Source organism: Sceloporus undulatus, chromosome 11, assembly GCF_019175285.1.
Source record: "Sceloporus undulatus isolate JIND9_A2432 ecotype Alabama chromosome 11, SceUnd_v1.1, whole genome shotgun sequence".
Taxonomy (NCBI): Eukaryota; Metazoa; Chordata; class Lepidosauria; order Squamata; family Phrynosomatidae; genus Sceloporus; species Sceloporus undulatus.
Window position 1 is genome coordinate 5,338,327 of NC_056532.1, and position 17,606 is coordinate 5,355,932.

The window sequence follows — 17,606 nt, forward strand, 5'->3', positions numbered from 1 at the left end:
CAGCCCTCAAGGAAAGCTGAAGGTGTTTCCTCTGATAAAAAACCATTTCCTGGCAGAGATTGTAACACCTATAGACAATTTCGTTGCAAATTGAGGACAAGGCATAGTGTGGGCGAGGAGCTTTCTTGGATATTTTTTTAAGCCATGGATTCCTTTCACTCCCCTTCCTTTATCTATATCCCCATATATATTATATTTAAATTCATGTATACACAGCTAATATCCATTTCGCTGGTGCCTTGAAGGGGTTTTTGGATATTGCGCTACAGCTGCTTTCCTTCCTTGATGTTGAACCATTTCTCATGTAAATTCAGGCTCTTTCATCCTTTTGACCCTTTCTTTATTCTTCTTCGTATTCTTCTTCATTATATTATTAATTATATTCCCATCTCTCTCTTCTCTTTTGCCTATTGTGCGCACCGTACTCCACAACAACGTTGTACATTTTTCAATTTTAAAATACAGACTCAAATAGATACATCCCATTTCGCTGCCATACTTTGCCAAGTAAAACTCCTTTACGACTTGTTTTGCGGTTTTCACGAACTCAGTAAACACTATTGCTTAAGGAGAAAAATCCAGTTTGCGCCGTTTATTTTGTCCTCTGATAAAGATGTGCTGCTTACCATGTCTCATAAGTCAGATTGTCGAGCCTGGCCTTTCTTCTTGAGGACAAAAGGGACAAATCCAGGGCAAAGGATTGCCTTTAAAAGTATAATTCTGATTAGTGAAACTGGAGAAGGCTCCTATACCCTTAGATTGTTAGTAGAAGGAATTGGCATGTTTTTAAGTCATTTCTGACTTATGGGCCTGTTACAGACTGCCAAAATAAAGCTGCTTCGTCTCTTTGGAGCATGCTGTTAAATGATGCATGCACCCTAAGAATCCAGAAGCTGCACAAAGCTGCACTCCAGTGTTTAGGAATGGAGTGTGCTTTGGTGGCGACCGTCCGGACTCTTGGGACCATGCATCATTTAATAGCATACTTCCATACAGACCCGAAGCGCTTTATTTTGGCAGTCCTTAACAGGCCGGTGGACCATAAGTTTATTGGCAAATTTCTTCAGAAGGGGTTTGCCATTGCCATCATCCGAAGCTGAAGAGGTGTGACTTGCTCAGAGTCATCCACTGGGTTTTCTATGGCCGAGGTGAGATTCGAACCTGGTCCCAGAGGTCATGGTCCAACGTTCAAAAACACTACACCACACTGTCTCTCTGGCTGCAGAACAAGCAACAGCTACTGAAATTCCCTCTCCGATAGCCATTAAAGATACAAGAGCCCTCTCCGGACCCAACTTGGTACCCTAATCTGAACTATAAGAGCCCAAACTTCCAAAATAGGGCTAACTCCTCAAGCTATAATAGGATCATCTTGAACATTTCCCTAGCGCATGGTTAACACGTTTTTTTGCAGACATGAGTGAAACCTCAGATGGAAAGTCTGTGTTTCTCCAGCCCTCCTTCGCCATCGTCGCAATGTCAATGCAACTAGAACCTCCAGCTAATAGAGGACAAGGAAGAAAACGGGTTTTTTAGGGTGCCTTCCTATTTCTCTCCTATCACCATCACCTTCTTCCAAGGTGTAAGAATTTCTCCTCCTGAATAACATTTTCCTTCCAGTCCCCAAACTCCTATCGGTGCAGGAAATAAAAACATCTGTTGAGCATTTAGAAACGCAGCTTGCGCATCCAAAAAAGGGGCAAGCAAAGGTAGCAAGGAAAGAGAAAACAGCACATATTACAAATTCTATCCTGAATGATTTTCATCTCACTCTTTGCAATGCTAGAAGTTTGAGAGGGAAATGTTCACGGATGGCAGATTGGAGGGAGGGCAAGAAGGGGAAATCCCTCTGTATCTAACCCCGCTTTCCCCTTTTTCATACAATCAGCGTTTGTTGCTTCAAGAAGAACCAACTCTTGGCATTCAGTACAAAGTACGTAAAACACCCCGGAGCCAAGCAGCAAGGATAGCTCCTAAGAACGCACTCAGAAGACGCTGCGCATTGAAAATTATTGCATATGCCACAGTAATAAGCTTTGCTTACAATGCATTGGGTGTGAGTACACTAACGACCGGCCTTGTTTACCAAATTGTTTTGGCCTGAATGGAAAAAAGATGAGCAACACACTCCATATCAGCGCATGAAGGGCCAACCTCTCTCAGCCGAGAAAGCAAACACTTGCGAGTGCCTTGAAGTGCGCAGCTTTGAATGTTGCCCAGAAAGGAGAAAACAAACCCTCCACAAAGGGGGCCTGGCATTTCCGAAGGGAAGGGAGGACCCGGAAAAGAAAAACAGGCGCAGATGCACGCCCATAATGTACATTGCACACAGTTGTCGCGTTCATTGAGCTATTTCCAATCGATTCACACACTTACAAGCTTTGAGGCTTATATATTTTTAAATACTTATATCCCAGCCTCTGTTTCCTTCAGGGACCCGCAATACAAAATACAATACATTCTCTTTGGGAGAGAGTTGCATGCACAAAAAAAGGTCCCCAGATTCCCAACTTGCAGTGGGACGGGAAGACTTTGCTTGAAATCCTAGAAATCTGCTTGTGTTAAGTCTGTAAGTGGATATTTAGGAGAAATGGACCACAACCAACAGTCTGATTCAAGAAGATGCTAAGTAAAACAGGATGGGCTGAAAAAACAAACGCTAAATTGTGGGTTTTTAGGCTCTGTGGCCATGTTAAGAAGATTTATTCCTGATGTTTCACCAGCATCTAGCTGGCCCTTCGGAGAATGCTGGCACAGAAAAGAGTGGGATAATATAATATTATCTATGCCCAGCATTCTCCGAAGAGGCCAGCCATAGATGCTGGCGAAACGTAGAGAATAAAACTCTTCTAGAACATGGCCACATGGCACATAGCCCCCAAACCCCACAAAAAACATGGATGCCGGCGGTGAAAGCCTTTGACTTCACGTAATTCCTTAGGTTTGTTGCTTGTGGCTTTGAGTCATTTCCGTTTACAAAACCCTATCGCACGGTTTTCTTACCCAGATTTGTTCAGAGTGGGTTTGCCACTGCCTTCCTCTGAGGCTGGAGAGTGGGACTTGACCGAGATCGTGCATTGGTTTTACACACAGAGCTGGGATTCGAACCCTGGCCTCCGGAGTGTAGCCCTAACACTCAAACCATTTCGCTGGGCTCTACATGGCCACGACACTACGTTGTCTAATTTAAAAAGAGCGATCTGGCATGTAACACACACACAGTTTACTAGAGTCTCTCTCTGGCGTGCATCCATTGCAGAAATAATCCAGGTTGACACTACTTTATGGCTCAGTGCTATGAAATTTTGGGAATCGTAGTTTTGTGAGCCATTGAGCCTCTCTCTGTCAAAGAGCTCGGGCGCCACAACAAACCACAATTCCACAGCATCAGCCATGGACATTAAACTGGTGTCAACCTCTACAGTGCAGACGCACCATAGCAAGAATATTAACATAAAATAGATATATACAAGCCCCATCCCGGGAAAAAATGCATCGACAACCTTGCATCGGCCTTGACAGGTGGACAGCAGCGATTCCATTTCCGTTGTTACGGCTTTGTAGGTTGAACCATTTCAGGAGCCAGTTCAGTTGTGTCTTATCTGCTTGGCAGAAAGTAAAATGGCTGTATGCGTATGTATACAATCCGCATGTTACTATGGAATTGATCATCTATTGTACAGTCTGAACACTTTATCCCAGAAGAAGACTGTTACCTTATCCCAGAAAGAAGACTTTAAAGGCCAGGGGCTACAAACCACAGATATGTGCCTCAGTTGGTTGACTGGCAATTTTGAATGCAGGCACCGAAAAAAAGGAGAGGTGAGGAATTTGCAATGGAAACTCATGAAGAGAAAACCCAAGAGAAAACAATCTGCTCTTGAGTTATCAGAGGCTGATTTCAATCAATGGAAAGCCCATTTCTGAGTCTGTTCAGTGAGTTCGGGAGATAAGCTGGGGAGGGCCATGCAACATTGTGCCCTAAGTGCATTTGGAATTTAATAATTTAACATTTGACGTTATGCATTTTATAACTATTTTTTACACCTTCTCCAAGCCTTTAACCATTAAGAAACGAAACTACCCCAACACTGCCGCAATAGTGTACCATCTCATCCCAAAATATCAAGTAACGGAGGAGCGCAAAAAAATAAACTTAAAATGCTGGAAACGCCTCACCCTGATTTGTCAAAATCCTCCTGAAACTCTCAATAAGACCAGCGTCGAGTTTTTGGTGTGTCAGGAATACAGAACCGATCTCCTTTTAGCGTGCTTTTCTGTCGCAGCATTCCCCCGCAGCCTCTTTTGAAACAGAGATATTATTAACATGAAAGAAAACAGATGTCTTTTTCACATGCAAAATAATCTGCCGGGGGATTTAAAACGTTTAAAAAAGACGATGGGCCGCATTCATCCATGTTCCCCCCCCCTCCATGCGCACACTTTTCTCCCTAGCAGAGCAACATGGAACATTATTTTTTCAGGTTTCCCACAATGCAAAGTCGATTTGGAAACAGCAGAGACAAACTTTAATTACCTCAAAGCTCACGCAGCACGGTTCCTGCGAGTCAAACATATTTTTCACTGTCCGTTCCCCCCTCCGCAATTGATCTGCACATTGGTTGAAATTAAAAGGCGCCCTATAAAACCATTAGGAAGGGGAAACAATCAACAGGGACGCAGCGGTTTCGACCCCGGTTCAAAATCCCCGCTCAGCAAAGATACTTAACTTGATAGAAACAAAGGTCTGGAAACGTTAACGCTTCGGACTATAGCTCCCAGAATCCTCCGGCTGATCGAGGATGAAAGAATTCCTACCGCTGACCTAGAATGGAAGAATATAGCTATGTCAGTGTCAGGATGCAATTGCGCCAGATCGATCCCGCCACAAGTTTGCTCTAGAACCTTGTGGTGCATTTAAAGGCTTCCCAGAGCTTTGGTGGATGGCAATCGTGACAGGTTGGTATCGCATTTTAAACGCTGGGCATTGCAGTCTGAGGATTAAATGAGAGGTTAAAGGAGGTTTTAAAAATGGATCATAATGGTAACAGTCCTGGGATAGCTGGTTCTAACCAGGGTCTGTTATCATACCATAGAATAACATGTTAAATGATGGGCATTGCAGTCTAAAGATTATATGGGAGGTTAAAGGAGACTTTGAAAATTGATTATTGCATATATGTGTAAGTCTAGAAATTTAGGTCAAAAAAATTGACTCAAAAAACCTGAGTCGACGTATCTACGGATCAATATAAGTAGAGTATCTTAATTCTTATTTAAAAGAAGAGTGAAAAGCAAGAGTATAATCTGTCCTGGAAGCACTAATCTCCTTTACTATCTCATCCATCCAGCCTTAAGAGTAAGCCCAAAAAGTTATGTCTGCTGGGATTTTGTAAGTTCTTTGACATTGTTTTGCTTTACTTCATCCTTTAAATCCTTTGCTATATGCCCCTAAGTTTTACCCTCGACTTATCCACAGGTTACAGCAAAATCCATATTTTGGCTCCAAAACTTGCCCTTGACTTATACATGAGGTCGACTTATATTCAAGTATATATATGGTATAATGGTAACAGTCCTGGGACAGCCGGTTCTAACCAAGGTCTGTTATCATGTTATGGGATTATGTGTAGGCTATAACAAAAGGAGACGGGTAGAATGAGGGCATTGCCTCCCATAAGAAATCTGCACCCTTCACTCCCCAAATTTCTAGCATTGCAGAGATGTGAGACATTAAAAATTGTTCGCCCCTTGAACTCTGGTATTTGCTGGGTTCATAAACATTTTGTCTGCACCTTTTCTTTGGATGCCTAAATGTGGCGAAGAACCTTGTACCTCACATTCAGCATTTTGTAACTTGACGAATCCCTAGTTATGTTTCAGAAACACAAGGAAAAACTGTCCACGAATTGCGAAGATACTACTGATATGAATAGTGGCAAGAGTGCTCCAATTCAAACCAATTGATGTGCATTGGCTACCATGTTATGCTCCTGCACTTCCTAGCTGGTGTCCAAATGCACACTGAGGAGTGCCTCAATAGACGTTGGTGCCCACCGCATATTGGGCTTGCAGCGTGTCAATCACTCCACCAATGTGCAATGGATGCCCATACAAGCCTGGAGAATTTGAGGGCCACAAAACAAGGCTTGGAGGCCACATTGTGGCCACCGCAAGTTCGTATGACATGCTAATCGGATGTATTATGTGTACCAACTACAGACTTTGCCTCTAAATCACGCTACATAATTATAGCACTATAATTCCACTTTAGCTGCCATGGCTCCATTCTATGAATCCAGAGATTTGCAGTTTATAGAGGGGTACTTAATATTCTCTGCTAGAAATCTCTTTTACCTTCCTAGGTTACAAGTCCCAGGATGCTATACTATGCGGCCAAGGCAGCTAAAATGGAACCACGGTGCTACAACTGTAGTGAAAGGACCCCCTGAATTTAAAATCACACATTTAAAGGCTGGATATCGTGTCATGAAAACATTAAATAACATTATTATTATTATTTGGGCACCTCGAGGAGAGGCAAGGAAAAGGTAAGAGAGTAAGGGAAGTAAAACGAAGGATGGTGCATGTTACTTTATGCCACGGTTTTCCAGGTAGTAATGTTTCCTCTAGGCAGACATTGAACCAAGAAACATGAAAAGCCCGAATGGTGTTATATAACCTCGGGCTTCCAGCTATTTCTTTTCCTTCTTTCTCCATCTGAGGTGTTGTTTTTCCGGAGCAATCACTATTCTCTTCTACGATTCTTACCAGAATAACTTTTTGACCCAGAGGATGGCAATGGCAAACTCCCTCTGAAGAAAACTTGCCAAGAAAATCCCATGGATCTCCATAAGTTGGAAACGACCTGAAGGCACACAACCGACATTATCAGATCAAGGAAAATTGGAAGTATAATCCAATGGCAATACGAACGCAATCATGGGGTTTAATGTTATTGCGTGATAGACTGCCACACGCAAATTTGGGCAATGGGAAGTCAGTCCGAACGCAACCATGGGGTTTCATGTTATTGTGTGATAGACTACCACACGCAATTTTGGGCAATGGGAAGTCAGTCTGAACGCAATCATGGCGTTTCACGTTATTGTGTGATAGACTACCACACGCAATTTCGGGCAATGGGAAGTCAGTCCGAACGCAATCATGGGGTTTCACGTTATTGTGCGAGAGGTGATCACACACAATTTTGGGCAATGGCAAGCTATTTTCAGGCAGTGGGAAGTCAGTTCGAACGCAATTCGAATTCACGCAAATTCATGTGAATGCGTTCTGGCCCCACTTTCTTTTCATTTTAAATTAAGAGAAATTCCTCCCATGTGATAAACTCCAACAATATCCACAACAAATGTGTAATATTATTACATATTGGGTAAGTTCCAGAGGATCTTCTTGGGGTAGCCATAAGCTGGAAAAGACTTAAAGGCACACAGTAACAACAACAACAACAACAACAGTTTGTGAAGTCGAAGGCTTTCACAACTGGAATCCATAGTTTTATTGCGGGTGTTTTTCAGGCTCTGTGGCCGTGTTCTGGAAGAGTTTATTCCTGACATAATAGACTGTAATACATACACACACACAGATAAATATATAAATTGTGTGTGTGTGTGTGTGTGTGTGTGTATACGGCTGGCCTCTTCAGAGAAAGCTGGCATGGGAACTGTATGGGATGTGTGTGTGTATATATATATATATGTATGTATATGTGTGTGTATCTGTGTGACCCTTGGCTGAGAGGAAGTGATTTATATGTTAATAGTTATAATAAAATATAAAATAGTTATAATGAATATAAAACAGTTAAAATATAAAAGTTATAATAAAATATAATAAAATAGTTATAATAAAGTATAAAATAGTTAAAATGTAAAAGTTATAATAAAATGGTTAAAATAAAATATAAAAGAGTTAAAGTGTAAAATAGTTACACTAAAATATAATAAAATAGTTACAATAAAATATAAAATAGTTTAAATAAAAAATAGTTACACTGTTATAGGAAACCAAAGCCCAGGTATGGAATTATGTGTCCAGCCCGTCTGTGATGGGGTCACACTTCCCCTTTGAAAGACTCTGTCCGAGCTTAGGGGTGCTCCTTTGACTCGTCACTTCACCTGACAGCTCAGGTAGATCGACAGTCAGGAGCACTTCTTATCAGCTTCGGCTGATATGCCCGCTGCGCCCCTTCCTGGCAGCCGGGAGACCTGAAAACCGTTGTAATGACTGGTCACCTCTCGATGAGACTTCTGTAATCGCTTGTACATGGGGGCCACCTTGTCCCAAGTTCAGAAATTAACTTGTACAAAATATGGGCAGCCAGGTGTAATTACAGGTTACTCGTCGTACCGATCACATAACACCGGTTTTGAAAATTCCCTCATCTGGCTCCCATTAGTTTCAGGGCACAAGGTACACAGGTTGTGGTGACTACTTCAAAGCCCTAATGGCTTGGTCCATAATACTTAAGAGATCCCTACTTCCATACTGTCCTCCGCACTCTAGGTCCTCGGGAAGAATCTCCTTCAGCAATAAAATCTAGGCTAATCATTCACCCAGAGGGCCTTTTCATCGCAGCTCCGAAGTATGAATGACTGCCGACGGAGATCCGTTACCATTCTCTACTCTTACAGCCTTTAAGAAGGCTCTTAAGACGGATCTCCTCCGGCAGGCTCCCTACCTGGTTCTACTCCCATTACTGTTACTATGTCACTCTTGTCCACCAATTCTTCCCTCTAAATTTAATGAGAAAGAATTAAAATAAAATATTAAAATAAAATCCTGCCTCAAGAAGACGCGCCCTCCCTCATGACATCATCATCAGACCTGGGAGGGAATGAAAAAGAGGCCCAACTTCCATCAGGCCTAACTGTTGGAATGTACTCACTTTGATCTCTTTAATTTTTATTGTATTTTATTATTTATTTATTGTTCTATTTTATTATTATCTTTATTTTATGTTGTCACCCGCCTGGATTCCTTGTGATTTGGGCGGGGGCTATAACTAATATTATTATTATATATTATTATTATTATTATTATTATGATTATTATTATTAAAGTGCTATGGTCCTCATGTCCTGCTATTTGCCCTCATGTCCATGCCCATTGCGGCACTACTTGGGCACTTGGAAACATGATTCTGGGACTACGTGGGACTTTGGTCTGGATCCCCAGGAGCCTTAGGACTGCACTAAACTTATTACTGCTCTATTTCTTCTATGGCCGTTTGTGGCATTCACCATTCCCAGCTCTATCTAGTTTCAGGCTTCATTGACTGATCCCAGGCAATCGGGGTATCACACCACTGGACATGATGATAATGCTCTGCAGTCAAGCTATAATCATGTACTCACAGCGCTTAGTTTACGACAGCTTTAAGGGCGAGTGAATCCTCATTCAGAATCGGTAGGTATACAGCTTCCTCTACTGGTAACATGGGAAATTCCAGGCCATCAGGACGACAAACAAAAACATATTAACAGCGCCCTCTGTTAAACTTGCGGAGGAAAGTGTATGTATTTCAGCACCGAGAACGCCCTGCCCCTACTGAATATTCACGCTTTCTTCATTTGCTAAGAAGGAATATTTCTTGGAGGATTGCTAGAGCGACTGGTGCACAAAAACAATGTAAGTTCTGCTTCCAGGTAAGCAACTTTGCAGTGTCACCAGTTACTTTAGAAACACTAAACTTAGTTTCTAGAAACAAAAAAAAAAAACCAACAACATTCTCTACCTTGGACCTTAAAAGACATGATAAAACGAATGGCAGCAGAGAGAACGATGCATTTCAAGCTCATGGAGAGGAACTTCAGATTGAAGTTGTGTGCCCACCATCCAAAGACCTCCCAGACGTTTGCAACACCCCCGCGGGACTTAAACAAGATCAGGGGCTGAGGAACAGGAACGAGCATTTAAGGAAAGTGTTTTTGAGTTTGTTTTTTTGAACATTCGAGCACTGCCACCATTCTTTGAAATGCTGATTCAAGGTTCCATGCTTTTTTGAATGCCAGACAAAACCCAAAGCCGTCCCAAGAAGAGGGAGCTATCGGTTGGTTGGCTGACTGGTTGAGGGAGGCCCCCCCCCCCACCCCACTCTTTTTGGACTGGTCCTCTACTAACTGGCTCCGTTTATGATAGTTAAGGGACCCCCTTGGCAAAACTTACCGTCCTCACATGAACTTGGGATCAGCCTTAGGAAGCAGTTCTCACATTCCCAGGAGTTTCTCCTTCAGAAAAGGAACATTTCTAAAGTCTGTTATTAGTCCTGCTGACAATAACTACCTGTAATGAAGGGAGGGAGTAGAATGCGTAATAGATGAGAGAGACGATCCCATAGAAAACACCAGCCAACCATGCACATTGCAATTGGACCCGCCTTCCTGCACGGTAGGAGTTTTAAATTAGCATGTTGGCCCAATATGGGCTCAGTTGTCTTATTACACAGACAAGCGCTAGCTACTTACCCTTTCAATGTGAATTTTCCAATGGAAGTACAATAAATGCTGTCTCATAATAGTCCTTGGACTTCTTCAGAAACATTAGGGACAGTGGACCCTACCAACTGCATTACTGATTCCGTCTCAAAGAGCCACGGCAACACCCCTATGGAATCCGCAGAATTTGCAGTTGGTTATTTAGGATTTCTCTAGTGCCATATCAAACTCAAATCCCAGGATTATAAGCCTAGGACCAACTTCCAAATGAAATGGAATCAGACAATAACAACTACATGTCTTAAAGGACCTGCACCTATTAAATAGCACAAACAAGGGCCCCCAAACTCCACATAATTCGGAATTTGGACGCTTTGTTATCAAAGGCAAGGCCCTACCAAAAGCCCCTACGGTTGCCAAGTGATTCCACCTTCTACCATTATCTTTCTCTGGGAATTTCATTTGCAATATGTCAATGTGGTCTTTTTGACTGTAGGGACAACATGCTCCCATTGTTGTGAAGCCTAAGCGGAATGCTTGGCTTTTGCAAAACCATCGTGTTTGGAGGGAAAACTGAGCTTCCAGCTTGCCCAGAGACCACTCCTGGCTCCCCAAAACACCAGATCACGTCCAGAGTCCATCAAATACTGAAGGCTCCACGGGCCAGAGGAACTGGGACTTTCTCTGTTTCCTGCTGCAGCCCCAAAAACCTTCTCAGATTGTTTTCTCAGGCCTTCAGAGCAGGTTTTTAGGGATTGCACCTCAGGGTACAGAAGGGAGTTGAGAGTTTCAATTTGGTTTCTTATTAGAAAGGGGCCTTGGATCTAGGCGAAGACACCACTACTAGACCTTCCCTCAGATTGTGAAAGATGCTTCATGGCGTCTGTTCCTGAAGAGAAAATCTTAAGTTGTCTAACTCGTCATACATGTGCCTTCGATACTAAAATCCCGTGTTTGTACGAAAAGGCAACATGTTTTCGGTGCCCTTTTATGGCCTTGGCGCTTCATTATTCCGTAAGCAAATCAGAAAAGGTATGGCTTGTAATCCAATCCTAGCAATAAAATGTAAGGGAAGAAATAAAGCCACGTAAAGGGATAAAACGTGGGAGGGGAGGAGGAAATCCTTATATGGTAATTGCTAGTGAGATACACGGGTGACATATGCCTCCTTTGGGCCACTGCAGAGGTGGGGCATCCCTTTTCCCTCTTCACCCAACAAGCCCTCTGGTACCCAAAATAGTACCATCAGGCACAAGAAGGGAGTTATCGCCTCCAAATATTTGGGCAAGGGATCCAAGCGGACGGAGGCCATTCAGGAAGACTCCACTAGGATTAGGCATCTTCACTGGCAAATTAATGGCCACTGTTTTTGGGGTGAAGAAACTGAAAAAGCAATATTTTAAGCATGCTGTTCATCAAAGACACCTCCCAGGGATTACCACCCTCTATCATCCTTCCCCCCAGAATGGTGCAATGGCTGATTGGGTGATGTGATTTGTACTCTTACTAGATCTGGGACAGTAGCAGTTTGACCTAAACAAGTCCACATATTTAGGCTTTAAACTACTACTAAGATATATATATATATATACTTACACCTCCACTGGATGAGGTTCCATACTACTCTTAGAAAACCGATTTAAATGCTTTTGTTTTCACATAAAAGTTGTTAGCAGCCCAAACTGCCAGAGAAATCCTATTGGAAAACAACAGGGGTCAATTATAAAAGCAAAAGAGGAAAAAAGAACCCAAAATTAATTTCAATGAACTACTTTAAAAAATAAAATGAGAGGGGAACCATTAAAGAGGCCACATGCAGGAAAGGTTCACAACGTAACAAAAATATACTAGCTGCCTCTATACTTCATGGGTAATATTATTACAACTATTCACCGGCTAGGAAAACATCTCAATGTTCAGGAATAAAAGCATGCGCTGACGCGGTTCCCAAACTCTGCCTTCCGGGCTGTTTTGGACTTCAGCCTCCCCCAATCCCCGACTATTGGCCAAGACGGCTGAGCTGAAACTCACAAAACACCTGCAAGGCTTGAGTTCGGTGATTCTCAGGGTTTCGGACGATGAGGTTCCAAATTCAATCAGAGAGGTCCTGTTACATTTTGAGACGGGAAAGAGGTATTTGAGATGGAAGTTTGAGCTGTGTGGAGGGTTTTTTTTGGCCTGTGGTGTTTGCCATGCATTGGGAGGAATTTGGTTCACACCGCCTGTTACAGACTGCCAAATAAAGCGCTGGTTCTTTGAAGTATGCTTTTAAATGATGAGTCCAAGAATCCGAAGCTGCCCAAAGCGCTCTGCTTAGGAATGGATGTGCTTTGGGCGACCTCCGACTCTTAGGACCCATGCTCATTAAAGCTACCCAAAGACACCCAACGCAGCTTTTATTTTGGCAAGTCTGTAACAGGCATAGATTTTAAAAATTGGGCGCCCATGGTCTACATGTTCCCCGACCCTGATGCCCAAAACCCACTTTACTCTGTCCTTAATCTCGATTTCTTTTCCTATTTCATACATGCCAATATTCCATTTACTTCTAGTGATGCAATTTGGACATGGGTGAGTTGTCACCCGAACACTAAAAACAAGCCGCATGGAGGCATGGTGCCTGGTTTTAGGAAGATATCACACTTTGTTGAAGGCTTCCAGGTGGAAAACCACATTTCTCCTAAAACAAAGGGCTACATTCCTCACGAGTCTTGTTTCGGTATTAACAAGCATTCTAACAAGGCACTCTATTTAGGCTAGCCCAATTTAAAAGGTTAAAGGTAAGTGCTTTCTGTTCACTGTAGTTTGGTTCCAGGACCCCTACGTGGATACCAAAATCCGTGGATGCTTCAAAAATCCCATTATACGCCATGGCCAGAGTAAAATGGGTGCCCCTTGATAATAAAATGGCAAAAGCAAGATGAGAATAGGTTTGAATGCCTGAAACCAGAAATATGCCTCTCTAAGCGAACACTGGCATCTATGGAATTAATACAAAATGGAACCTGTTTAATTTGCACAATGTACGTCGTAGATCATTTAACTTCCACCGTCAACACAGGATCTTTCTTTCACCCTTAACTAACAAATGTAGTGGCATCCAGAGTGCCGTAAAACTTATCTCTACAGTATGGCTGAATGAGAAGTTTGATGGAAGGACAAGAGTACGGGAGACTCTTGTAAGCACGGAGAGTAGCGAAGCTCCGAAGCGAGCTGCTTTGCCCCCAAATCTCGCGCCGTCTTGGCTGCCCTCGCTTCGCCGTGGGGTGGGCGCGCGAATGACTTTGGTCCCGGTCGGGATGTGCCTGAGCCCAAATTTTCTCCAGCCTCCCAAGAATGGCCAGCTGGATGTGAACATCCCCTCCGTGTTGGCAAGACCTTCTCCCGGCGATGCCGCTGCGGAACGCACTGGGAGGTAGTGGATGTCGCTGTTTGCAGGTCGCTGTGGCGACTTTAGAGTGGGCTGCATGGTATCGGGTTGGGGGTGCTCCAAATTCTGGGTTTTGGGTTAGGATCCCTGAAAGGAACAGACAGCTTAGAAAGAGCATATGTACTTGAGATAGCTTCTAAGACCTCCTAGGCGAGCAGTCATGAAAAGTAGAGGTAGTCGGTTGGCCCCGCATGCGATTGACTTCTATGTTTTGCAATTCTAGTCATCAAGAGTAAAGTCTCTCGATCAGGGACTCATGGCTTGTTCAGACGCCAAAATAAAGCTGCTTCGGTCTCTTTGGGGTATGCTATTTAATGATACACGGGGTCCTAAGAGTCCGGAGGTCGCGCAAAGCCACATTTCCATTCCTACGCACGGAGTGCAGCTTTGTGTGCAGCTTTTCGGAATTCTTCGGGGTGCATGCATCATTTAACAGCATACCTCCAAAGAACCCAAAGCAGCTTTATTTTGGCAGTCTGTAACGGCCAATATACCTTCTGTTTTGCTTTGAACACTCGCTGGAATCGTGTCCAAGTCTGGGTTCATTCAAGACAACAAACTGGATGTGCAAGAGAAGACACAAAAACGGTAAGGTCTAGAACCAGTTTCCTCTCTCGAAGTCATGTCATTGAATTGGCCTCTGGTTCAATCTGACTTGCCGCCTCCAAGGTCCCGCGAAGTCTTCGCCTCAAGCGCTGAAGAGCCCTGCTTGGGTCTTTAGATCCATAAAAACGACCTGAGAAAAATGTGCGTCTTTGCACAGACGGCTTTCGCGGGATGGTTCAGCTTCCGAAAGGTCTGATTAGAGACGGTGGTGGCGGACAGTTGCGTGGCATGGTCCATAGGACACTTATCACAATTGGTGGGACAGAGCGCTCATGGGTTAATACAGAAGCTCTAAACGCAACAAATATCTATATTATTATTAAGCCATCCTCGAACCTGAAAAGTAGCGATGGCAGTTCACCAGAGGATCTTTAATCCCTCTTCGAGTCCCGCAGGGACTGCTTGTGGCAGTCTTGAATCTAACTATTCAGATGGAAATGCTAGAAAACTGACTCCCAGATTTAAAAGGCCATTAATAAGATTTAGCTCCTGTCGCTCTCCTGGACCGATGGAACCGCTGTTGCGCACAGCGACCTCTATCACAGAAAGGGTACTAGAGCAGGAATTGGGCTTCCAAATACTATGACCATAAACCCACAACTCCTATCATGGCAACTGGGAGCACTGGGGGCCAACATTGCAGACTCAATGGCTCTCAGGTAGAGAGCAGAGAAGGTAAGGGACCGAGGCTCAAATGCCACTTAGGGTCGGCTGCCAGGCAATCTATACTGCCCACTCACAGGGCTGTCGTGGGGGGAAAAATGGGGATGACAGAGGACAAAGTCTTTAGAGAGACGGAATGAAAATGTATTACATCTGGCAGGAGATACCAATTCCTCTCTCTAGGCAATCCATCCCCAGCCTCAGGGAAGCGAGGGCACCTCCCTTGAACAAACCTTGCAGCAAACCCATGATATGTCACTAGGGGCATTGTAAGAGTAAATGACTTGAGGCATACAACATGCACCTTATTATATATTTAAAGTCTAGCTATTGCTGTTATATGTATATGTGTGAATGTTAGTTATAGTCTGTTATTGATGTTGGTGTGTCTGTTGTCTATACTATGTTCGTGGTGTGAGTGTGTGGTAATATAAGTGTCGGGCTATAGTATGTATGGTATTATATTTGGTTTGTGTCGTGTTTATGTATACATTACGTCTGCATTGTTACATATATGTGTATACATGTATTTATGTATATATGTGTGTGTATACAGTCTGGCTATGTTGTAGGTGTTGTATATGTGTGTGATGTGTTGTGTGTTATAGTCTGATATTGTATGATGTTGTGTTTAGTTGCTCTGTAGTAGTCTGTATATGTATATAAAGTCTCATTTGTAGTATGATTGTATGTGTGTGTATACTGTATTGTAGTTGGGCGTGTGGTATATAAATTTATATATATATATATTTATAAACCCTGACTATTGTATGTATGTTGTATGTAACTATGTGTGATATTCTCTTGTACGCTTTTGTGTGTGTCTTGTTTATTAACCCTGCTTGCTGTATTCTATGTCTGTATGTGTGTGTATGTTCTATTATATTTTAAGCTGCTGTTGATGTATGTCTGTGTGAACTTATTTTGTGTGTGTATTATATATCTGTTCTCCTGTGTATGTATGTTGATGTGTGTCTACTGATATTGTTGTATGTGTGCGGTGTGTATATATAATATATGTATATATTAACCCTACATTGTATGTATGTTTGTATTAATTTATGTGATATACTGTATATTGTACGTGTATGTGTGTGGTAATGTATATATAACCCTGCTATTTATGTATTGTATGTACTGTTATGGTTGGATGTATATATTATTAAGTTGATGTTGTATGTATGCTGTGTGTTATTGTTGTGGTGTGTGTGTTGTATATATCTTGTCGCTGTTGTAGATGTGTTATGTGTATATACTATTATAAAAAAGTCGACTATCGCATGCTTGTATTGTATACCTCACACATATTATTTAAATGCTTAACACCCAGCCCACACACCCACACACATTATATATATACAGACACAATCCCGTGTGTAGATGATAGTTAGGTGTTGTTCTTCCAGGTAGGGCTAGGGTCTGTGCTTGGGCTCTGGCTTCCTTCCTTCTCCTTTCATAGCGCGGCCGGAGCTCATGCGAGGCGGGTTGGTAGCCTCGCCTGCCCCATCTCCCTTCAGGCCGGAGGAGGTAACAAGCGGGGAGAAGCACGGGGCGCCCGGCTGCTGGCTCCGAGGGCATCGGGGGAGGAGGAAGGAAGGAGGGGCGGGAGGGACCAGGCCCACGATAGGCCCCAACCAGGCCTCGGTGATGAACGGTTGCATGGACCGCCGGGAGGGGCTAGGCCACAGTCTGAGGGAAAGGAATAAGAAGGCAATCCTAGCAGGCTTCGAGGCCTGTTCTCAGCAGCAAGCATTGGTATTCTCCACTAAAAAATATTTACATTTAAATATTTCTTGTATTTATATATAAGTTGTATGTTTTAACTATTTATCATTTATATTTTAACTTTTATCGTATATATTAAGTATGTTATTATATGTATTATAACGTTTTTAACTCGTATGTCTTATATTATATTTTACTATTTATTTTTATCGTTTAGTATTTTGTTTTTATATTTTAACTATTTTATTTATTTAACTATTTTTTTTATTTTTAAAAACTTTTTATTTTTATTTAACTATTTCTTTATTTTTTATCTTTTTTTAACTTTTTTTTTTTTGTAACATTTTTTGTTTGAGTGTTACTATTTTTATTTACCTTTTTATTTCTATTGTAACATTTTTATATTTTAGTTGTAACTTTTTTTATTAAACATTTTATTTTATTTCTTTTATTAATTTAGTGTAACTATTTTTTTAAACTATTTTATATTTTTTGTACCCATTTTATTATATTTATGTAACTATTTTTTATTTAAAAATATTTTAATGTATTGTAACAATTGATTATATTTTCGTGTAACTAGTTTTTATTTAAACTAGGTTCTATGTTAGGGGGAACTCTGGGATTATAGGTAGTGTAACTATTTTTTATTGAAAATATTTTATATTTTATTGTACCTATTTATTTATATTTTATTTTAAACGATCTTATATTTACTAGGTTAT

At 42.1% G+C, this 17,606-nt stretch overlaps 1 protein-coding gene and 1 long non-coding RNA gene across 2 annotated transcripts in view; one reads left to right on the plus strand and one right to left on the minus strand.

Moving 5' to 3' along the window:
- RPS6KB1 (ribosomal protein S6 kinase B1) overlaps nucleotides 1-17,606 on the plus strand; it is a 152,713-nt gene that overhangs the window by 102,740 nt on the left and 32,367 nt on the right. The window lies entirely within an intron of this gene.
- LOC121917073 lies at nucleotides 4,186-6,872 on the minus strand. Its single transcript, XR_006100950.1, has 3 exons — nucleotides 6,772-6,872; nucleotides 4,538-4,825; nucleotides 4,186-4,302 (listed from the first exon to the last, which is right to left on the minus strand). It is a non-coding gene; the product is annotated as an uncharacterized LOC121917073 (long non-coding RNA).